The sequence below is a fragment of the Patella vulgata genome, chromosome 6, assembly GCF_932274485.2.
Source record: "Patella vulgata chromosome 6, xgPatVulg1.2, whole genome shotgun sequence".
NCBI lineage: Eukaryota > Metazoa > Mollusca > Gastropoda > Patellidae > Patella > Patella vulgata.
In genome coordinates, this window is record NC_065884.2 from 34,933,590 (window position 1) to 34,960,053 (window position 26,464).

Below are 26,464 nucleotides of genomic sequence, written 5' to 3' on the forward strand. Positions count from 1 at the left end.
GGCATAATTTTATCAGGAATCATAACACATATTCTAATGTTATTGTCGCCAGGGTTCTTGATATTTTTTCGAACATAATTTGCAGAACTGCCAATCAGATGAGGTTAAGTTAGGCAATTGATTATCAATTTCCGGTTTTGATCACCATTTGGGAAAATTGTGATTAAATAATGTCTACCTGTTGAATTTGCAATATAATGCAAATCTTTATTTAGGTATCATTTCAAAAATTATTATTATAAATATAGATTGCAAAATTTGCCCACTGCTATCTATACTTGCATGTGCTACAACTACTACTAATGTTAGAATAGTTTTGATGTGATATTTCAGGGTTGATTAGTATTTTGGACAAACAAAATTAGCATTTACTAATCACAATCATGGCATGTGCTATCATCCACTCATTAGTTTACTGCATACAAGTATTTGTATAGACATTTCATGCCAAAGCTAACTTGCCTTACAGAGAGTTATGCCTACTCCAAGACATAAGAGATAAAATTTACCAGCTTAGAAATGAAGTTCGTGATATGAACATTAAGGAATAGGTGGCAAATATTAGGACGGACATCGAGCAGTTAAGAACAGAAAACGAGGATATAAAACAAAGGCTTGAAGACAGAGAAAATAGGAGAAAAGAGCGTAATTTAATATTATATGGATTAGAAGAAAAGAAAATCGGAATTGAAACGCCTAGTGAATGTGAACAATTAATCAGAGAAGGTGTGATAGCAAACTTACAAGATGTGAGCAGGGATTCAGATGTTTGTATTGAGTGGGTGTTTAGGCTAGGTAAGAAATAAAGAGACAAGACCAGACCGATATTAGTTGTATTTAATAAACTCAGAGATAGAGATTTGATTTTGTCGTCAGGAAGAAAACAACCCAAAGATGCTCATGTCAAAATATCTGAAGACATTTCAAAACGTGTTAGAGAAGTTCGAAAAGCATTGATACCACATTTAATCACAGCGAAGGAGGCGAATAAGAGATCGTTTCTTAAGAATGATAAACTGGTTATCGACAATGATATTTTCTCCATCAACATGGCTACAAATCAGCTATGAAAAACTGGATCCAGAAGATAGCAAACACCAAACCGACAGATGAAGACAGCGACTTACGTGTAACAAAATAATGAAATAGATAAACAATTTTATGAGAAACTAAACAAATCCCATCCGACGCCACCTTATGCTAGAGTACAGGTTAAAATTCACAAAGACCCAATCAAAATTAGACTGTTAACTGGTTCTCGTGGATCAGTATATTCCCATTGCAACTAGTGCTAATTCCTATATTAAAGATTCAGTAGAATTCTGCCAAATAATGTGAATGGCCAGTTAGTTAGTTATGATGTTGTTGATTTGTTTACGAATATACCTCGGGATGAAGCAGTACAAGTGTTAAAGAAAAAAATTGAATCCATTTACCAAGAACTAACCACAAACCTCAAAATCGACAGTATCATTCAACTAATAGAGCAATGCATCAATTCTTCATATTTCTCATGGCAATCCGGTCTTTATGAACAGGTGCATGGTTTACCCATGGGACCCCCCGTAAGTCCTCTCATAACAGAAGTGTATATGACCCATTTTGAAGAAGAATCTGTCCTAAAGTCTACACCTATCCCACCTATAACATGGATTAGGAAAGTTGATGATGTATTTGCCATTTTGGAATCAGGTCAGAATCCACATCACCTTCTCGAACACCTCAATAGCGTCCACCCTCGAATGAAATTTACTGTAGAATTAAAAAAAGACAACCAATTACCTTTCCTAGACGTATTAGTAATAAACTCCGCAGATAGCCTAAAAATCCCTGTTTACCGCAAGCCAACCCACACGGACCAATATATTCATAATAGTTCTAACCATCCAACCAAAGTAAAAACAGGAATCATAAGTAGCTTAACAAGACGCGCAAAATTAGTATGTCATGATGATCTACTCGACGCTGAACTACAGCACATCAACCACGTCCTTACAGAATATAACAACTACCCTGTCAACACAGTTAAAACAACCCCACCCGATGCCATTACAAAATGTCGTCTGATATTTATCACCATCCCATTTATAGGACCAGCTAGCCACCATATTAAAAGCATTTTAAATAGAGCAAATCGGCGCAGAGGTAGTATTCAGCAGCGGAACCACACTCAAAACTATGTTAAAAGCTGATGGTAGGATACTAAAACCAAGAGATGATCCAAAGGGTGTCGTATATAAAATAAATTGTGAGTGCGATTTAGCGTACATTAGAGAAACATCCCGACCGATTTCAGTGAGAACAAAAGAGCATCACACGGCAGTTATAAAACAATAATATAATAAATCAGCAATAGCAGAACACATCTACCAAAATCCAAAGCATAAAATCAAATGGGAGAATACAGAAATAGTAGCTAGAAATTTATCAACATGGAAAAATAGAATTCTACGAGAAGCGCTAGAAATTCAAAAACGTAAGCCTAAATTAAATAGGGACTCGGGACATTTTCTCCCAAATCTTTGGGTGAATTTATTTAATCCTTATTAATGTGAAGTTTTCAATTTCTTGCCTGTGCGGTTAACTATTTACATCTTGTAGTTATGGTTTCACCTGCTATATTAGTGTTTATTTGTTGCATGTCTCTATATATTGCTATCTGTTATCCCAATAATCTCGTATAATTATTAGTTTTATCTGCTAATTTCTAATTGTTATCAATACATTATGGTTTCCTTCCCCTAGTTTTCGATTTCTTGCCTGTGTAGTTATGGTTTTACCTGCTTATTAGTGTATTAATTGTTATCTATATATTCCTATCTCTCATATAGTTAATCTCTTATAATTATTAGTTTGATCTGCTAATACATTACAGTTTTTCATCTTGTTAATCCTTTGTAATTGTTTATCCATATTATTACTTCTCTCATCTTGTTTATTCTTAATTAATGATTTATCTGTTACATGGTTTCCAATTGTTAACTATATATTGCACCACATTTTTGTTATATATCTCTTGTCTACGATATCACCTTAGGTGGAAGTGGACGCAAAACTCCAGAAACGAACGAACGAATGTTATATATCTTGTCTACGATATCACCTTAGGTGGAAGTGGACGTAAAACCCCAGAAACGAACGAACGATGTTATATATCATTATTTGCTTGATAACGATATCTGTATCAAAACGTAGCATGTTAATAAATTCAGAAGTAGTATATCCATATAAGTGTTTTTAATTTGTGAAATCTATCTCTATATGTCTTATAAGGATTATGTCTTATAAGGATTCTTTTTCTTATTCTACATGATTCTGTGATACTGTACATATGGTCATATACATGTACTGATTCTGTGATTCTGATTACTGTGATAGTTTATGATTATATACTGATTCTGTGATACTTTATGATTATTTACCGATTCTGTGATTTCCATTTCTGTGATGCTGTATGATTATAATAATTCATATTTTGTGATAATATATGCTAATACTGTGGTCCGTGGATGCGGCAAGGAGCATTTTGGATGAAAAACCTAATTCACATTCGGCACCTTTGTTTGAATCTCTAAATTTGCTCACAAACTACCAACACATTCAATACAATCAAGGAATGCTCACATTCAAAATTCTAAGAGACAAATTACCATCATATTTCTATAACACATTCTGTGAAATTTCTAAATTGACGAAACTACCATGACATTGAGATCAGAAAGTCAACCTAAATTAGCAATTCCAAAAAGTAAGAAAAAGGCAATGACAAGAACATTCCAATATACCACCTCTGTATTCTGGAATTCACCACCTCAAACTGTGAAACATGCGTCTTCAAGTTTATCTTCAAAAAGGAGTAAAACACGTTGAAACTTTGAACCAATGTTAATTACTGTTGTCCTCTGAATGTATATTTATTTGCCTTTTTTTCTTTCTTTCTTACTCTCTTGTTTGTTTGATATTTCTTTATTATAAGCTGATATAATGTGATATATATTATTCAAAAAAAGTAGGGAATATTTGATTTTTAAGTGTTATTAAAGTCACCTAATGAAACTGACGAAGAAACAAATGACAAAATGAAATCAAGTTCACATTCATCGATTTATTCCAAATGATCGTTAGACTAAGTAAGGCACAGACTGACCATTATAAGGGTAAATGATACCCGGGGTCAAACAGCAAAGTTACCACAGCATCACAACCAAGTCAGTAACGGGTAAATCCTCCTCTGTTTGCCAAACAAGCATTGATCCGACGTGGCATACTCCTAATGAGACGTCTAAGGTCATTTTGGTCCAGATTGTCCCATTCCTGTTGCAACGCAGCAGCAAGTTCTTGGACCTAGGCAGGACGTTGTTGACGTTGACGTAATCTCTGTCCAAGCATGTCTGGGACATGCTCGATGGGGGAGAGGTCGGGACTCAGTGCTGGCCAAGGTAATGTGGTGCTGTTCTGTTGTTGGAGGTAACCTGTAACAATCCTGGCCCTGTGACATCTTGCGTTGTCATCCTGGAAGATGAAACGGCGGCCAATGACGTCGTGCCACTCACTCTCACACCAATGTCTGTTTGAAGACGAGCGCTGATCTGATTTGCTGTGATGACACGATTTCTCAAGGCCAAGGTACGGATAAATCGATCCTGGGCTTGAGTTGTCGCCCTTGGTCGACCTGAGCGTGGTCTGTCCTGTACAGATTGTGTATCACGGTATCTGGACCATAGCCTGCTTATGACAGACTGAGAAACATTCATCGTCCGCGCCACAACCGCCTGTGTTGTGCCGATCTGTAGCATGCCAAGGGCACGTAACCTTTCATTTTGGGTAAGCCGACGCATATCAAAATTTGTTTTCTGGTCACTAAAACAATTAAACTGATGTTTCCACCCTGGAATTCAATGCCACAATGACTGTAACATTCAAAGTCAGAGTCGTGCAAATCTTGGGTTGGACCCCCATGATGATCCCAAGCATCACCTGCATTCCATGCGGTAGCTATTGGTGCGTTTGGGCGTCACATGTAACTGGAAATGTTTCTTCTGTTAGCGGTTTTTTTGTGGAAAGGGTTAACGACAGTTATAACAGCTTAAAACAACACTTAACAATCTAAATTATTATTATAGTTACCAAGCCTCATAACTGTTAAGTAAACTCATACAAGCAATAGCAACCCATAGTTAATTAGTATTGATAACACTGATTGACTAGCGGCTCTTTGTGGAAAGGGTTAATGACAGTTATATCAGCTTACGCCATTAATTAACAACAGCATACAACCTTAATCAACACTGTTCAGTCACTCCTTTTGTTTTCGATTTTACTTTTCGGCAGCATAAGAACGATGGCGACAGAGGCTAGCTCACCCATGTCAATGGCTGACGCTTTTAAAAGCAGCCCTGCACCAAAGTCCTTTCATGCGACAAAAAGGAGAGAAGAACAGACCCACGTCGTACTTGTGAGGCCACTGGAAGGTAAGTCCTTCCAAGGAGCCAAACTTACGGCCGTGGGGAAGGAATTGAAGAGTAAGTGGGGTATTATCAACATACCCGACATAAAGATCACAGTGCCGAGACATGCTAGACTTGCCCTAAAAAGTAGGTCTGACATGGACCTAGCGCTGGTCCTTCCCCTAGTTTTCGATTTCTTGCCTGTGTAGTTATGGTTTTACCTGCTTATTAGTGTATTAATTGTTATCTATATATTCCTATCTCTCATATAGTTAATCTCTTATAATTATTAGTTTGATCTGCTAATACATTACAGTTTTTCATCTTGTTAATCCTTTGTAATTGTTTATCCATATTATTACTTCTCTCATCTTGTTTATTCTTAATTAATGATTTATCTGTTACATGGTTTCCAATTGTTAACTATATATTGCACCACATTTTTGTTATATATCTCTTGTCTACGATATCACCTTAGGTGGAAGTGGACGCAAAACTCCAGAAACGAACGAACGAATGTTATATATCTTGTCTACGATATCACCTTAGGTGGAAGTGGACGTAAAACCCCAGAAACGAACGAACGATGTTATATATCATTATTTGCTTGATAACGATATCTGTATCGAAACGTAGCATGTTAATAAATTCAGAAGTAGTATATCCATATAAGTGTTTTTAATTTGTGAAATCTATCTCTATATGTCTTATAAGGATTATGTCTTATAAGGATTCTTTTTCTTATTCTACATGATTCTGTGATACTGTACATATGGTCATATACATGTACTGATTCTGTGATTCTGATTACTGTGATAGTTTATGATTATATACTGATTCTGTGATAGTTTATGATTATTTACCGATTCTGTGATTTCCATTTCTGTGATGCTGTATTGATTATAATAATTCATATTTTGTGATAATATATGCTAATACTGTGGTCCGTGGATGCGGCAAGGAGCATTTTGGATGAAAAACCAGATTCACATTCGGCACCTTTGTTTGAATCTCTAAATTTGCTCACAAACTACCAACACATTCAATACAATCAAGGAATGCTCACATTCAAAATTCTAAGAGACAAATTACCATCATATTTCTATAACACATTCTGTGAAATTTCTAAATTGACGAAACTACCATGACATTGAGATCAGAAAGTCAACCTAAATTAGCAATTCCAAAAAGTAAGAAAAAGGCAATGACAAGAACATTCCAATATACCACCTCTGTATTCTGGAATTCACCACCTCAAACTGTGAAACATGCGTCTTCAAGTTTATCTTCAAAAAGGAGTAAAACACGTTGAAACTTTGAACCAATGTTAATTACTGTTGTCCTCTGAATGTATATTTATTTGCCTTTTTTTCTTTCTTTCTTACTCTCTTGTTTGTTTGATATTTCTTTATTATAAGCTGATATAATGTGATATATACTATTCAAAAAAAGTAGGGGATATTTGATTTTTAAGTGTTATTAAAGTCACCTAATGAAACTGACGAAGAAACAAATGACAAAATGAAATCAAGTTCACATTCATCGATTTATTCCAAATGATCGTTAGACTAAGTAAGGCACAGACTGACCATTATAAGGGTAAAATGATACCCGGGGTCAAACAGCAAAGTTACCACAGCATCACAACCAAGTCAGTAACGGGTAAATCCTCCTCTGTTTGCCAAACAAGCATTGATCCGACGTGGCATACTCCTAATGAGACGTCTAAGGTCATTTTGGTCCAGATTGTCCCATTCCTGTTGCAACGCAGCAGCAAGTTCTTGGACATAGGCAGGACGTTGTTCACGTTGACGTAATCTCTGTCCAAGCATGTCTGGGACATGCTCGATGGGGGAGAGGTCGGGACTCAGTGCTGGCCAAGGTAATGTGGTGCTGTTCTGTTGTTGGAGGTAACCTGTAACAATCCTGGCCCTGTGACATCTTGCGTTGTCATCCTGGAAGATGAAACGGCGGCCATGACGTCGTGCCACTCACTCTCACACCAATGTCTGTTTGAAGACGAGCGCTGATCTGATTTGCTGTGATGACACGATTTCTCAAGGCCAAGGTACGGATAAATCGATCCTTGGTCGACCTGAGCGTGGTCTGTCCTGTACAGATTGTGTATCACGGTATCTGGACCATAGCCTGCTTATGACAGACTGAGAAACATTCATCGTCCGCGCCACAACCGCCTGTGTTGTGCCGATCTGTAGCATGCCAAGGGCACGTAACCTTTCATTTTGGGTAAGCCGACGCATATCAAAATTTGTTTTCTGGTCACTAAAACAATTAAACTGATGTTTCCACCCTGGAATTCAATGCCACAATGACTGTAACATTCAAAGTCAGAGTCGTGCAAATCTTGGGTTGGACCCCCACGATGATCCCAAGCATCACCTGCATTCCATGCGGTAGCTATTAGTCATGCGGCGACCGACTGCAGGGCGGGCATTCAAAAAAAATGTTCGAACTGCAAAGGCGGTCACGCAGCGAACTCTCCCGAATGCCCGAAAATCCAGAACACCAAGGAAACTCTAAAGATCCAGGTAAAAGAGAAAGTAAGTTTCAATGAAGCCCTATTGATGCTGCAAAAGAAGGAAGGGAAGAAAAAAGATGTCAGGAATAGGGCTCCGGTTGCAAAACCAACTCCGGAGCTGATTCCATCGACATCCCAAACAACGCCGAAAAAAACAACCACGGCACCCAACCAAAAGGACAAACCAACACCAAAGAACAAGACCAAATCCAAGAAGGAAGAGGAACCGAAAACGAATGTTCATGAATCACACTTTATCCCTAAATTTAAAACGGAAAGTGGCTTCATGAACTTCATGATCGAGTTCCTCAGGGGCCGTGTCCAATGAGGACCAAACTACCTAGATGACCAACCTACTCTGCAAAATAAGGACACACATGGTCAACCCCGATGTCCTGTGTGTCATGATTAATTCAATCAACACGTTAAAAAAAAAGATCAAGAGAAGAGATCGTTTCTTAAGAATGATAAACTGGTTATCGACAATGATATTTTCTCCATCAACATGGCTACAAATCAGCTATGAAAAACTGGATCCAGAAGATAGCAAACACCAAACCGACAGATGAAGACAGCGACTTACGTGTAACAAAATAATGAAATAGATAAACAACTTTATGAGAAACTAAACAAATCCCATCCGACGCCACCTTATGCTAGAGTACAGGTTAAAATTCACAAAGACCCAATCAAAATTAGACTGTTAACATTGTTCTCGTGGATCAGTATATTCCCATTGCAACTAGTGCTAATTCCTATATTAAAGATTCAGTAGAATTCTGCCAAATAATGTGAATGGCCAGTTAGTTAGTTATGATGTTGTTGATTTGTTTACGAATATACCTCGGGATGAAGCAGTACAAGTGTTAAAGAAAAAAATTGAATCCATTTACCAAGAACTAACCACAAACCTCAAAATCGACAGTATCATTCAACTAATAGAGCAATGCATCAATTCTTCATATTTCTCATGGAAATCCGGTCTTTAAGAACAGGTGCATGGTTTACCCATGGGACCCCCCGTAAGTCCTCTCATAACAGAAGTGTATATGACCCATTTTGAAGAAGAATCTGTCCTAAAGTCTACACCTATCCCACCTATAACATGGATTAGGAAAGTTGATGATGTATTTGCAATTTTGGAATCAGGTCAGAATCCACATCACCTTCTCGAACACCTCAATAGCGTCCACCCTAGAATGAAATTTACTGTAGAATTAAAAAAAGACAACCAATTACCTTTCCTAGACGTATTAGTAATAAACTCCGCAGATAGCCTAAAAACCACTGTTTACCGCAAGCCAACCCACACGGACCAATATATTCATAATAGTTCTAACCATCCAACCAAAGTAAAAACAGGAATCATAAGTAGCTTAACAAGACGCGCAAAATTAGTATGTCATGATGATCTACTCGACGCTGAACTACAGCACATCAACCACGTCCTTACAGAATATAACAACTACCCTGTCAACACAGTTAAAACAACCCCACCCGATGCCCATACTAAATGTCGTCTGATATTTATCACCATCCCCTTTATAGGACCAGCTAGCCACCATATTAAAAGCATTTTAAATAGAGCAAATCGGCGCAGAGGTAGTATTCAGCAGCGGAACCACACTCAAAACTATGTTAAAAGCTGATGGTAGGATACTAAAACCAAGATATGATCCAAAGGGTGTCGTATATAAAATAAATTGTGAGTGCGATTTAGCGTACATTAGAGAAACATCCCGACCGATTTCAGTGAGAACAAAAGAGCATCACACGGCAGTTATAAAACAATAATATAATAAATCAGCAATAGCAGAACACATCTACCAAAATCCAAAGCATAAAATCAAATGGGAGAATACAGAAATAGTAGCTAGAAATTTATCAACATGGAAAAATAGAATTCTACGAGAAGCGCTAGAAATTCAAAAACGTAAGCCTAAATTAAATAGGGACTCGGGACATATCCTCTAATCTCTTCCTTTTGTATTATTAGTGTTATTCTTTCATCATGTTAATTCATATAACTTCTTTGATCTTGATAATGCGTTGTTGATAGTATTGATTATTCTGTTAAATGGTTTCCACTTGTTACCTATATATTGTACCACATTTATTGTTGATTATCATTATTTGCTTGAAAACGATATCTGTATGTGTATCGAAACGTAGCATGTTAATAAATTCAGAAGTAGTATATCCATATAAGTGTGTTTTATTGTTATATATCTTGTCTACGATATCACCTTAGGTGGAAGTGGACGTAAAACCCCAGAAACGAACGAACGATGTTATATATCATTATTTGCTTGATAACGATATCTGTATCGAAACGTAGCATGTTAATAAATTCAGAAGTAGTATATCCATATAAGTGTTTTTAATTTGTGAAATCTATCTCTATATGTCTTATAAGGATTATGTCTTATAAGGATTCTTTTTCTTATTCTACATGATTCTGTGATACTGTACATATGGTCATATACATGTACTGATTCTGTGATTCTGATTACTGTGATAGTTTATGATTATATACTGATTCTGTGATACTTTATGATTATTTACCGATTCTGTGATTTCCATTTCTGTGATGCTGTATGATTATAATAATTCATATTTTGTGATAATATATGCTAATACTGTGGTCCGTGGATGCGGCAAGGAGCATTTTGGATGAAAAACCAGATTCACATTCGGCACCTTTGTTTGAATCTCTAAATTTGCTCACAAACTACCAACACATTCAATACAATCAAGGAATGCTCACATTCAAAATTCTAAGAGACAAATTACCATCATATTTCTATAACACATTCTGTGAAATTTCTAAATTGACGAAACTACCATGACATTGAGATCAGAAAGTCAACCTAAATTAGCAATTCCAAAAAGTAAGAAAAAGGCAATGACAAGAACATTCCAATATACCACCTCTGTATTCTGGAATTCACCACCTCAAACTGTGAAACATGCGTCTTCAAGTTTATCTTCAAAAAGGAGTAAAACACGTTGAAACTTTGAACCAATGTTAATTACTGTTGTCCTCTGAATGTATATTTATTTGCCTTTTTTTCTTTCTTTCTTACTCTCTTGTTTGTTTGATATTTCTTTATTATAAGCTGATATAATGTGATATATACTATTCAAAAAAAGTAGGGGATATTTGATTTTTAAGTGTTATTAAAGTCACCTAATGAAACTGACGAAGAAACAAATGACAAAATGAAATCAAGTTCACATTCATCGATTTATTCCAAATGATCGTTAGACTAAGTAAGGCACAGACTGACCATTATAAGGGTAAAATGATACCCGGGGTCAAACAGCAAAGTTACCACAGCATCACAACCAAGTCAGTAACGGGTAAATCCTCCTCTGTTTGCCAAACAAGCATTGATCCAGTTGACTTCCAGTTACTTCTCGACCAGCTTCCGCAGGGCGAATTTGTGTTTTGCGGGGATTTCATCGCAAAACACGTCCTGTGGGGGGTCACCGAGGAATGACTGTCGATGGGATTAGCCTATGCTCAATAATAGAAGAGAACGACCTATGCTTACTGAACGACGAGAGTCCTACTTTTGTTGAAGGAAATGCCCCACCTTCACACCTGGATCTCACGCTCTGTACGCTTGGTATGGCAAACCGCTGCGACTGGCAAGTACACGAAGATGAAACACTTGGCAGCGACCATCTACTGATAGAACTCTGCATCCAATGTGAAACAACCAGGGAAGTCTATAACGGGAAACCCAATTGGAAAATAAAAGAGGCTGATAGGCTAACTTCCGTGTAGGCTGCCTTGGGTGGAAAGAAGAAGACATCATCGATGCCAACATCGACGTGTACGCAGCCAACATCACGAGTGCTATTATAGGTGCCGCAGACGACTCCATTCCCAAGACTTCTGGAGGGCAATCAAGGATTAGAAAACCTTGGTGGTCACCAGAATGTCAGAAGGCGGTTAACGAAAGAAAGAAGACACTACACCTACGGAAACGCCACTACAATGAAGTCAATCACCAAAACTACCTGAAGTTGAAATACGCCGCAAGAGACACAAAGCGGACACTGGGTGGCATTCTGTAATGCGTTGAATCAAAACACGCAAACAGAAGCTGAACGCCATGAACGGGAAGCGCAGATCATTCAACATACCAAACATCTGCCTAGAAACGCCACAAGGATACTACTAAACTTCTTCAACACTATCGACCAGTAAGTTTGACATCCACACTATGCAAAACCTTGGAAACAATGGTTAACAAACGACTACAGTTCTATCTGGAGAGCAACCGACTGATCGACGAAAATCACTCCTCTCTGGGAACCTGTTATGTGTCGTGTTCGTAGATTTAACTAAGGCTTTCGATTTAGTCTGGCTAGACGGGCTGCTCTTCAAGTTAGGACGTATTGGTATAACGGGCAATATGTTTCGGTGGATCAAAAGCTTTCTGAGCGATAGAAGGATACGGGTGAATGTTGGCATATTCCTGAGTGCCGTGCAAACATTAGAAAATGGCACGCCTCAGGGGTCGGTTATCAGTCACATTCTCTTCAATATCATGATCAACGACATACAGAAATCTTCCTACCTCGAAGCCAAAACTGAGTTAGCTAAATTTGCTGATGACAGTACCATGTGGAGGAAAGGGAGGAACTTCTGTGAACTACAAAAGAAAATGCAGAAGGCCTTAGACAAATTCATGGCATGGGCAAACGATCGGGGATTCAAAGTCTTGGAGAAGAAAACAGTCGGCATGCTTGTAAGCAGGGATAGAGGGATAAGCAGAATGACTCTGTGTATGAACGGGAAAACCATCGAGTTTAAAGACCAAACCAAGTTCCTTGGCGTAATCTTTGACCGAAGGCTGACCTGGAAACCGCACATCGACGAGACTGTAGATAGATGCACCAAAATCCTAAATTTAATGAGGAAAATAACGGGCAGCACTTGGGGCTTCGGCCAGGGTATCAGGGAAACAATCAAGGAACTGCGACTGGGGGAGCTCGTGAAAAATAAACACGACCCCCAGTGATCGCACCTTGGACGCTCCCTATACCGCCGGTTAATCTAGATCTACTACAGAAAACCGACAAGAAAAACAACCCCACTGCTGCACGTGCTTTCTCTCTAGAACACCTGGAAGACAACTGGCCGTCTGATGACTGGGACCATGTGTACACGGATGGCTCACGCAATCCTGAAAGGGGCACCAGCTCGTTTGGAATATACCTGCCAAACGGGGAACAGGGAATAAGCAGGAAACTGCCCAATAACTGTTCGGTGTACACTGCAGAGCTTGTTGCCATTCGTGACGCTATATCATGGATTTCCCATCAAAAGACTAGTAAGTTCGTCATTCCAAGCGACTCTCTGAGCAGTCTGATTTCAATCCAAAATGACAACTCGGACTCAAGACCAGAAGTTATTTTGGAAATCAGGCAGCTGTACCAGAGGGTTTTAGAGACGGGAGGCAAAGTAGAACTCGTGTGGATTCCATCACATGTCAACATTAGAGGAAACGAGGAGGCAGATCGACTCGCCAATGAAGGTCTCAAGGACACAGCACCACTCCGCACCATAGACTACAGCACCACGGAAATCTACAGTAATGGTCAAAAGACACGTCAATTCAATCTGGGAATTAAATCTCGTTGAACTTGATTCTGGCTGGATGACAAGATCTACACAATGACAACACTCGATCACCCTAGAAGAGATATTTGTAGACTTATATTGAAGCTAAGGGTGAAAGAGCGGCTGCGAGACTACAAACACCAAGTCATCATCTGTGAGTGCGGAGAAGAATGTACCACCAAACCATGTCCTGGTAGACTGCGAGGTATACAGGGAGGAGAGAAGGGAACTAGTGAGAACAATGGAGTCCAACAACATACCATTCAACACTAAGAACCTACTCTGAAACTGCAAATCTTCGAACAAATCCACGCCCTAATGGACACAGTTGGACTAAGTAGAATAGTGAAGTAAGAGGGGGTCACGGTTAGACGGGCCCGGCATCTAAACACTAAATTACATAGGGGATTTATACCATACTGGCAGGATAGTGGAGTAAGGGGGAGTCACGATCAGATGGACTCGGCATCTAAACACTATTCCACCAAAAACAGACACCAAACCTACATAGTGGGATAGTGGAGTAAGGGGAGGTCACGATAAGACGGGCCTTGCACCTAAACACAAACCCCACAAAGATGACATCTACCAAACTAGCAGGATAGTGGAGTAAGGGGGAGTTACGGTCAGACGAACTTGGCACCTAAACACTATTCCGCAAATAAAACTGATACCAAACCCAGAGAGTGGGATAGTGGAGTAAGGGGAGGCCAACTATAAGCCGGGCCTGGCAACTAAACACTAACCCCAAACGATGACATCTACCAATCTAGAAGCAGACGAGATCATCTACCAAACGATATGTTTTATATTAAATAAAGGGAAGAACTTCCCACTAACCCAAATCCATGGCCTAAGGCCAAATGGAAAGATTGCAAAATCATATTCTAAAAAACAGGAATCAGCTTCGGTTCTCTATGTCTTGTCTGCGATATCACTTATGTGGAAGCAGACGTTAAACACAACGAACGAACGAACGATGCTGTTCGGGCAAAACTTCCCTCATAGCACACCGTATGGCTTATGGCAGAACAGTAGGGGGTGTTAAACACCATTTCATTTCATTTTTTCAAAGTATGAAAAAGAGGATACTTGTCAAAATGTCGCGCTTTTAGAATAAAACTAGTGATTGTATCTCATAAAAACTGTGTTCCATTAATATGAAAATATAAATGTGCCAAAAAATTATTTAAATATTTGAAAAGAGTAATGAATGTGCTTTTTAGTGATATGTAACATATTTGGAATTTGTATTAAGACAGACTTATAGATACCCCCACCCCCGTCATTTAATAGAGGTTCGTACCACCGACTTTGTCAGTGATGCAGGACGAAGGGCCTGACAAGGGAAACTGTCTAATCGTTTGGATTGGACGCAAACACAAGGTCCCGTGTACAAATTTAGCGTGCATGTAAAAGATCCCTTGGTAGTTGAAATTCGATACAAGAGTAGGCCGTTTATAGCGCTGCTGTCCGGGAAAATTTTACCTCATAGCACACTGCATGCCATATGTCTGTTTTCATTAGCCCAGTTGAAGCAGAACGGTAGGATGTTAAACCCCCCATTTCATTTCTTTTTCCGAAGGTCTGTAAATATGAGTACCACTCCCTTCCGTCCTAGTCCAGACTTTTTTCCGTGTGGAAATGAGCTTCGCCGTAAGGTATACTATTCAAAAAAAGTAGGGGATATTTGATTTTTAAGTGTTATTAAAGTCACCTAATGAAACTGACGAAGAAACAAATGACAAAATGAAATGAAGTTCACATTCATCGATTTATTCCAAATGATCGTTAGACTAAGTAAGGCACAGACTGACCATTATAAGGGTAAAATGATACCCGGGGTCAAACAGCAAAGTTACCACAGCATCACAACCAAGTCAGTAACGGGTAAATCTTCCTCTGTTTGCCAAACAAGCATTGATCCGACGTGGCATACTCCTAATGAGACGTCTAAGGTCATTTTGGTCCAGATTGTCCCATTCCTGTTGCAACGCAGCAGCAAGTTCTTGGACATTGGCAGGACGTTGTTGACGTTGACGTAACCTCTGTCCAAGCATGTCCCAGACATGCTCGATGGGGGAGAGGTCGGGACTCAGTGCTGGCCAAGGTAATGTGGTGATGTTCTGTTGTTGGAGGTAACCTGTAACGATCCTGGCCCTGTGACATCTTGCGTTGTCATCCTGGAAGATGAAACGGCGGCCATGACGTCGTGCGAACGGTACAACATGGACTGCCAAGATGTTGTCCCGGTAGTACTGGCCTGTAACACGCCCTTGCAACAACATGTAAAGCCGTTCTTCCACCAACAGTGATGCCTCCCCACACCATAACAGAACCACCCCCAAATCGATCATGTCTGATGACGTTAACGTCTTCGAAGCGCTCGTTTCGACGACGCCACACCCTCCTACGTCTGTCCAAAAAATCAACAGTGAACCTTGACTCATCTGAAAACATTACATTGCTCCAGCGTCGATTATCCCAGTGTTGACGATCCCTACACCAACGACGTCTTGCCTGAATGTGATGATCTCTCAAACAAGGGATCACGCGAGGACGTCGGGCGCGAAGGTGACCCCTATGCAGTCGATTCCGAATCGTCTGGCCACTCACTCTCACACCAGTGTCTGTTTGAAGACGAGCGCTAATCTGATTTGCTGTGATGACACGATTTCTCAAGGCCAAGGTACGGATAAATCGATCCTGGGCTTGAGTTGTCGCCCTTGGTCGACCTGAGCGTGGTCTGTCCTGTACAGATTGTGTATCACGGTATCTGGACCATAGCCTGCTTATGACAGACTGAGAAACATTCATCGTCCGCGCCACAACCGCCTGTGTTGTGCCGATCTGTAGCATGCCAAGGGCACGTAACCTTTCATTTTGGGTAAACCGACGCATATCAAAATTTGTTTTCTGGTCACTAAAACAATTAAACTGATGTTTCCACCCTGGAATTCAATGCCACAATGACTGTAACATTCAAAGTCAGAGTCGTGCAAATCTTGGGTTGGACCCCCATGATGATCCCAAGCATCACCTGCATTCCATGCGGTAGCTATTGGTGCGTTTGGGCGTCACATGTAACTGGAAATGTTTCTTCTGTTAGGTTCTATAGTGACTTTTTTCGTAGTCATTTGCATATTTTAGTATTATGCCCCAAAAATCAAATATCCCCTACTTTTTTTGAATAGTATATATGACCTAGTTTGTGTCGAGTAGACGTTAAACCCCATTTCTCTCTCTCTCTCTCTAGTAATTAGTAACACACTGGCTAGCAAATGAGGGGTTCAATTTCCGTGTTGGTCGAGAAAAATGAAATGAAATCGGGTTTAACGTCCTACTGTTCTGCTCCTAAACTGAGCTAATAAAGACGAGCATACGCCATACAGTATGCTATGAAGGAAATTTTGCCCAGGCAGCGGCGCTATGGCCTACTCTTATATCAAGTTCCAACTACCAAGGGATCTTTCATGTGCACTCCTGTGTGTACACGTGACCTCAGTTTTTCATCCCTGACTAGACAGCTGTTCTTGTCAGGCCCTCCGTCCTGTACCACTGACAAGGGGAAACACGCAGGAAAATCTGGATGAACTTTCTTAGCCAATGCAGGGATCGAACACCCGACCTCCAGGCTAGCGAGTCAGCGTCTTACTCACTTAGCCAACGTGATCCCCATGTTGGTCGAGAAAGTTCCCTTTGTTAGTAGTGGTGTAAGGACAGAGGACCTAAAAAAAAACAGTGTCTAGTCCATCACGTGGGTGTGCACGTAAAAGAACCCTTGACATTTGGAATTTGAAATGAGAGTAGATCATTCATTCATTCGTTTTCTCTTTGTGTGTCACCTACAGTTCGCAACGATCTCTATTCTTGGGCACTTAGAAATGGATACAAAATGTAATGAAATGAAATGAGGTTTAACGTCCAACTGTTCTGCCCCGAACTGGGCTAATGAAGTTGGAGATACACCATACAGTGTGTTATGAGGGAAATTTTGCCCCGACAGTGGCACTACGGCCTACTCTTATATTGAATTCCAACTGCCAAGGGATCTTTTACGTGCACGCCAATGTCTACACGGGACCTCAGTTTTTCGTCGCATAACGACTAGACAGCTGTCCTTGTCAGTCCCTCCGTCCTGCATCACTGACAAGGGAAACCACGCCGGAAAATCAGGATGAACTTACAGGGATCGAACACCCGATCTCCAGGCTAGCGAGCCAGCGTCTTACCCACTTAGCCACTTGATCCCCCCCTTTGGTGAAAGAGAGAGAGAGAGAAATGGGGTTTACCGTCCACTCGACACAAACTAGGTCATTTCGGGACTAACATATGGTTTAATTTTTTATTTACATAATTCGCTTATGTGGATGAGGAAAAACGTGAGTTGTCAATCATCGAGAATGGCGGCCGTGTGTGTAGATTGCAGTTTTACCGTTTCACGAAAACACATTAGCAGTGGTCGGTCAATCAAGCTCGTTTACTATTTGATAAAAGAAAAACAAATTTTCAACAATATATTATTGTCAAGTTTTATACTCGCAGATAAAACAAAACAAAGAAGAAGTTTTATACTCGCAGATAAAACAAAACAAAGGAGAACTAGCAGTGTTAATCGCGGTCTCAACAATTGCCGATCAACTAAATAAAACGAAAGACAACTAAGATAGCTTTTACTATATATCTCATAAATAAATAGTCCCAACTGTCGTTTATATTGAGTCCCAAATGTCGTTTGTGTTGAGTCCCAATTGACGCCAGTCAAGTCCCAAACGTCGTTTATGTTGAGTCCCAAATGACGTGAGTCCCAAATGACGTGATACCAGGTTAAGTAGGTATTTCTTGAGATTGTAAATGTTAAATTTTTTTATAAGACATTTTAATGTATTAACTTGCTAAGTCTATAATCAAGTCTCAATGCCATCGGGTGCTCGAGATGTTCAAAGATTCAAACACTGGCGGTTAATGACAAACCAACACCAAAGAACAAGACCAAATCCAAGAAGGAAGAGGAACCGAAAACGAATGTTCATGAATCACACTTTATCCCTAAATTTAAAACGGAAAGTGGCTTCATGAACTTCATGATCGAGTTCCTCAGGGGGCCGTGTCCAAATGAGGACCAAACTACCTAGATGACCAACCTACTCTGCAAAATAAGGACACACATGGTCAACCCCGATGTCCTGTGTGTCATGATTAATTCAATCAACACGTTAAAAAAAAAGATCAAGAGAAGAAGACGACGACGAAGAAACCACAAAAGGCGATCAAACGGCAAACCCCAATTGACCAATAAATAGACAAGACAGAGAGGCATCCATCCGGACAGTCATCATGGCGGGCCAGGTAAAAGTTCTACAACTAAACGTTAATGGACTGGCCCCCAGATGTGCTGAGCTGAGGAAATACATCACCCGCAACCCCAAAGATGTAATATGCCTCCAAGAAACCAAGCTACTACCAACCAAGAACGACATCTACTTGCCCGGATACGCTTGTCAGAGAAGGGGCAGACCGGGCAGCACGACACGTGGCGGCGGTCTTGCCATCTACGTCAGTGATAACTTAAATTACATGGACTGGCCCCCAGATGTGCTGAGCTGAGGAAATACATCACCCGCAACCCCAAAGATGTAATATGCCTCCAAGAAACCAAGCTACTACCAACCAAGAACGACATCTACTTGCCCGGATACGCTTGTCAGAGAAGGGGCAGACCGGGCAGCACGACACGTGGCGGCGGTCTTGCCATCTACGTCAGTGATAACTTAAATTACATTTCTGTTTCGCTGGACGTAAAGGCCCCTCTAGGAGCAATGGGCATAGCCATCTATGTACCCCCAGATGTCACGAGAAAACCAGTTGACTTCCAGTTACTTCTCGACCAGCTTCCGCAGGGCGAATTTGTGTTTTGCGGGGATTTCATCGCAAAACACGTCCTGTGGGGGTCACCGAGGAATGACTGTCGATGGGATTAGCCTATGCTCAATAATAGAAGAGAACGACCTATGCTTACTGAACGACGAGAGTCCTACTTTTGTTGAAGGAAATGCCCCACCTTCACACCTGGATCTCACGCTCTGTACGCTTGGTATGGCAAACCGCTGCGACTGGCAAGTACACGAAGATGAAACACTTGGCAGCGACCATCTACTGATAGAACTCTGCATCCAATGTGAAACAACCAGGGAAGTCTATAACGGGAAACCCAATTGGAAAATAAAAGAGGCTGATAGGCTAACTTCCGTGTAGGCTGCCTTGGGTGGAAAGAAGAAGACATCATCGATGCCAACATCGACGTGTACGCAGCCAACATCACGAGTGCTATTATAGGTGCCGCAGACGACTCCATTCCCAAGACTTCTGGAGGGCAATCAAGGATTAGAAAACCTTGGTGGTCACCAGAATGTCAGAAGGCGGTTAACGAAAGAAAGAAGACACTACACCTACGGAAACGCCACTACAATGAAGTCAATCACCAAAACTACCTGAAGTTGAAATACGCCGCAAGAGACACAAAGCGGACACTGGGTGGCATTCTGTAATGCGTTGAATCAAAACACGCAAACAGAAGCTGAACGCCATGAACGGGAAGCGCAGATCATTCAACATACCAAACATCTGCCTAGAAACGCCACAAGGATACTACTATACTTCTTCAACACATCCTGGCTGGCAGGAGAGGTACCTAAAGAATGGCGGAAAGCCAACGTCATCCCTCTTCCAAAACCAGGTAAAGAGAGAACAAAGGCAGAGTCCTATCGACCAGTAAGTTTGACATCCACACTATGCAAAACCTTGGAAACAATGGTTAACAAACGACTACAGTTCTATCTGGAGAGCAACCGACTGATCGACGAAAATCACTCCTCTCTGGGAACCTGTTATGTGTCGTGTTCGTAGATTTAACTAAGGCTTTCGATTTAGTCTGGCTAGACGGGCTGCTCTTCAAGTTAGGACGTATTGGTATAACGGGCAATATGTTTCGGTGGATCAAAAGCTTTCTGAGCGATAGAAGGATACAGGTGAATGTTGGCATATTCCTGAGTGCCGTGCAAACATTAGAAAATGGCACGCCTCAGGGGTCGGTTATCAGTCACATTCTCTTCAATATCATGATCAACGACATACAGAAATCTTCCTACCTCGAAGCCAAAACTGAGTTAGCTAAATTAGCTGATGACAGTACCATGTGGAGGAAAGGGAGGAACTTCTGTGAACTACAAAAGAAAATGCAGAAGGCCTTAGACAAATTCATGGCATGGGCAAACGATCGGGGATTCAAAGTCTTGGAGAAGAAAACAGTCGGCATGCTTGTAAGCAGGGATAGAGGGATAAGCAGAATGACTCTGTGTATGAACGGGAAAACCATCGAGTTTAAAGACCAAACCAAGTTCCTTGGCGTAATCTTTGACCGAAGGCTGACCTGGAAACCGCACATCGACGAGACTGTAGATAGATGCACCAAAATCCTAAATTTAATGAGGAAAATAACGGGCAGCACTTGGGGCTTCGGCCAGGGTATCAGGGAAACAATCAAGGAACTGCGACTGGGGGAGCTCGTGATAAATAAACACGACCCCCAGTGATCGCCCCTTGGACGCTCCCTATACCGCCGGTTAATCTAGATCTACTACAGAAAACCGACAAGAAAAACAACCCCACTGCTGCACGTGCTTTCTCTCTAGAACACCTGGAAGACAACTGGCCGTCTGATGACTGGGACCATGTGTACACGGATGGCTCACGCAATCCTGAAAGGGGCACCAGCTCGTTTGGAATATACCTGCCAAACGGGGAACAGGGAATAAGCAGGAAACTGCCCAATAACTGTTCAGTGTACACTGCAGAGCTTGTGGCCATTCGTGACGCTATATCATGGATTTCCCATCAAAAGACTAGTAAGTTCGTCATTCCAAGCGACTCTCTGAGCAGTCTGATTTCAATCCAAAATGACAACTCGGACTCAAGACCAGAAGTGGATTCCATCACATGTCAACATTAGAGGAAACGAGGAGGCAGATCGACTCGCCAATGAAGGTCTCAAGGACACAGCACCACTCCGCACCATAGACTACAGCACCACGGAAATCTACAGTATGGTCAAAAGACACGTCAATTCAATCTGGGAATTAAATCTCGTTGAACTTGATTCTGGCTGGATGACAAGATCTACACAAAGACAACACTCGATCACCCTAGAAGAGATATTTGTAGACTTATATTGAAGCTAAGGGTGAAAGAGCGGCTGCGAGACTACAAACACCAAGTCATCATCTGTGAGTGCGGAGAAGAATGTACCACCAAACCATGTCCTGGTAGACTGCGAGGTATACAGGGAGGAGAGAAGGGAACTAGTGAGAACAATGGAGTCCAACAACATACCATTCAACACTAAGAACCTACTCTGAAACTGCAAATCTTCGAACAAATCCACGCCCTAATGGACACAGTTGGACTAAGTAGAATAGTGAAGTAAGAGGGGGTCACGGTTAGACGGGCCCGGCATCTAAACACTAAATTACATAGGGGATTTATACCATACTGGCAGGATAGTGGAGTAAGGGGGAGTCACGATCAGATGGACTCGGCATCCAAAAACTATTCCACCAAAAACAGACACCAAACCTACATAGTGGGATAGTGGAGTAAGGGGAGGTCACGATAAGACGGGCCTTGCACCTAAACACAAACCCCACAAAGATGACATCTACCAAACTAGCAGGATAGTGGAGTAAGGGGGAGTTACGGTCAGACGAACTTGGCACCTAAACACTATTCCGCAAATAAAACTGATACCAAACCCAGAGAGTGGGATAGTGGAGTAAGAGGAGGCCATTATAAGCCGGGCCTGGCAACTAAACACTAACCCCAAACGATGACATCTACCAATCTAGAAGCAGACGAGATCATCTACCAAACGATATGTTTTATATTAAATAAAGGGAAGAACTTCCCACTAACCCAAATCCATGGCCTTAAGGCCAAATGGAAAGATTGCAAAATCATATTCTAAAAAACAGGAATCAGCTTCGGTTCTCTATGTCTTGTCTGCGATATCACTTATGTGGAAGCAGACGTTAAACACAACGAACGAACGAACGATGCTGTTCGGGCAAAACTTCCCTCATAGCACACCGTATGGCTTATGGCAGAACAGTAGGGGGCGTTAAACACCATTTCATTTCATTTTTTCAAAGTATGAAAAAGAGGATACTTGTCAAAATGTCGCGCTTTTAGAATAAAACTAGTGATTGTATCTCATAAAAACTGTGTTCCATTAATATGAAAATATAAATGTGCCAAAAAATTATTTAAATATTTGAAAAGAGTAATGAATGTGCTTTTTAGTGATATGTAACATATTTGGAATTTGTATTAAGACAGCGACTTATAGATACCCCCACCCCCGTCATTTAATAGTGGTTCGTACCACCGACTTTGTCAGTGATGCAGGACGAAGGGCCTGACAAGGGAAACTGTCTAATCGTTTGGATTGGACGCAAACACAAGGTCCCGTGTACAAATTTAGCGTGCATGTAAAAGATCCCTTGGTAGTTGAAATTCGATACAAGAGTAGGCCGTTTATAGCGCTGCTGTCCGGGAAAATTTTACCTCATAGCACACTGCATGCCATTTGTCTGTTTTCATTAGCCCAATTGAAGCAGAACGGTAGGATGTTAAACCCCCCATTTCATTTCTTTTTCCGAAGGTCTGTAAATATGAGTACCACTCCCTTCTACTGAAATTGACCTTGTAGATTGATCGCGTAAATTATTAATCTCCGTCCTAGTCCAGACTTTTTTCCGTGTGGAAATGAGCTTCGCCGTAGATCCCATGTAAGGTATACTATTCAAAAAAAGTAGGGGATATTTGATTTTTAAGTGTTATTAAAGTCACCTAATGAAACTGACGAAGAAACAAATGACAAAATGAAATGAAGTTCACATTCATCGATTTATTCCAAATGATCGTTAGACTAAGTAAGGCACAGACTGACCATTATAAGGGTAAAATGATACCCGGGGTCAAACAGCAAAGTTACCACAGCATCACAACCGAGTCAGTAACGGGTAAATCCTCCTCTGTTTGCCAAACAAGCATTGATCCGACGTGGCATACTCCTAATGAGACGTCTAAGGTCATTTTGGTCCAGGCAGCGGCGCTATGGCCTACTCTTATATCAAGTTCCAACTACCAAGGGATCTTTCATGTGCACTCCTGTGTGTACACGTGACCTCAGTTTTTCATCCCTGACTAGACAGCTGTTCTTGTCAGGCCCTCCGTCCTGTACCACTGACAAGGGGAAACACGCAGGAAAATCTGGATGAACTTTCTTAGCCAATGCAGGGATCGAACACCCGACCTCCAGCGAGTCAGCGTCTTACTCACTTAGCCAACGTGATCCCCATGTTGGTCGAGAAAGTTCCCTTTGTTAGTAGTGGTGTAGGACAGAGGACCTAAAAAAAAACAGTGTCTAGTCCATCACGTGGGTGTGCACGTAAAAGAACCCTTGACATTTGGAATTTGAAATGAGAGTAGATCATTCATTCATTCGTTTTCTCTTTGTGTGTCACCTACAGTTCGCAACGATCTCTATTCTTGGGCACTTAGAAATGGATGCAAAATGTAATGAAATGAAATGAGGTTTAACGTCCAACTGTTCTGCTCCGAACTGGGCTAATGAAGTTGGAGATACACCATACAGTGTGTTATGAGGGAAATTTTGCCCCGACAGTGGCACTACGGCCTACTCTTATATTGAATTCCAACTGCCAAGGGATCTTTTACGTGCACGCCAATGTCTACACGGGACCTCAGTTTTTCGTCGCATAACGACTAGACAGCTGTCCTTGTCAGTCCCTCCGTCCTGCATCACTGACAAGGGAAACCACGCCGGAAAATCAGGATGAACTTACAGGGATCGAACACCCGATCTCCAGGCTAGCGAGCCAGCGTCTTACCCACTTAGCCACTTGATCCCCCCCTTTGGTGAAAGAGAGAGAGAGAGAGAAATGGGGTTTACCGTCCACTCGACACAAACTAGGTCATTTCGGGACTAACATATGGTTTAATTTTTTATTTACATAATTCGCTTATGTGGATGAGGAAAAACGTGAGTTGTCAATCATCGAGAATGGCGGCCGTGTGTGTAGATTGCAGTTTTACCGTTTCACGAAAACACATTAGCAGTGGTCGGTCAATCAAGCTCGTTTACTATTTGATAAAAGAAAAACAAATTTTCAACAATATATTATTGTCAAGTTTTATACTCGCAGATAAAACAAAACAAAGAAGAAGTTTTATACTCGCAGATAAAACAAAACAAAGGAGAACTAGCAGTGTTAATCGCGGTCTCAACAATTGCCGATCAACTAAATAAAACGAAAGACAACTAAGATAGCTTTTACTATATATCTCATAAATAAATAGTCCCAACTGTCGTTTATATTGAGTCCCAAATGTCGTTTGTGTTGAGTCCCAATTGACGCCAATCAAGTCCCAAACGTCGTTTATGTTGAGTCCCAAATGACGTGAGTCCCAAATGACGTGATACCAGGTTAAGTAGGTATTTCTTGAGACTGTAAATGTTAAATTTTTTTATAAGACATTTTAATGTATTAACTTGCTAAGTCTATAATCAAGTCTCAATGCCATCGGGTGCTCGAGATGTTCACAGATTCAAACACTGGCGGTTAATGACAAACCAACACCAAAGAACAAGACCAAATCCAAGAAGGAAGAGGAACCGAAAACGAATGTTCATGAATCACACTTTATCCCTAAATTTAAAACGGAAAGTGGCTTCAGATCGAGTTCCTCAGGGGGCCGTGTCCAATGAGGACCAAACTACCTAGATGACCAACCTACTCTGCAAAATAAGGACACACATGGTCAACCCCGATGTCCTGTGTGTCATGATTAATTCAATCAACACGTTAAAAAAAAAGATCAAGAGAAGAAGACGACGACGAAGAAACCACAAAAGGCGATCAAACGGCAAACCCCAATTGACCAATAAATAGACAAGACAGAGAGGCATCCATCCGGACAGTCATCATGGCGGGCCAGGTAAAAGTTCTACAACTAAACGTTAATGGACTGGCCCCCAGATGTGCTGAGCTGAGAAAATACATCACCCGCAACCCCAAAGATGTAATATGCCTCCAAGAAACCAAGCTACTACCAACCAAGAACGACATCTACTTGCCCGGATACGCTTGTCAGAGAAGGGGCAGACCGGGCAGCACGACACGTGGCGGCGGTCTTGCCATCTACGTCAGTGATAACTTAAATTATATTTCTGTTTCGCTGGACGTAAAGGACCCTCTAGGAGCAATGGGCATAGCCATCTATGTACCCCCAGATGTCACGAGAAAACCAGTTGACTTCCAGTTACTTCTCGACCAGCTTCCGCAGGGCGAATTTGTGTTTTGCGGGGATTTCATCGCAAAACACGTCCTGTGGGGGTCACCGAGGAATGACTGTCGATGGGATTAGCCTATGCTCAATAATAGAAGAGAACGACCTATGCTTACTGAACGACGAGAGTCCTACTTTTGTTGAAGGAAATGCCCCACCTTCACACCTGGATCTCACGCTCTGTACGCTTGGTATGGCAAACCGCTGCGACTGGCAAGTACACGAAGATGAAACACTTGGCAGCGACCATCTACTGATAGAACTCTGCATCCAATGTGAAACAACCAGGGAAGTCTATAACGGGAAACCCAATTGGAAAATAAAAGAGGCTGATAGGCTAACTTCCGTGTAGGCTGCCTTGGGTGGAAAGAAGAAGACATCATCGATGCCAACATCGACGTGTACGCAGCCAAC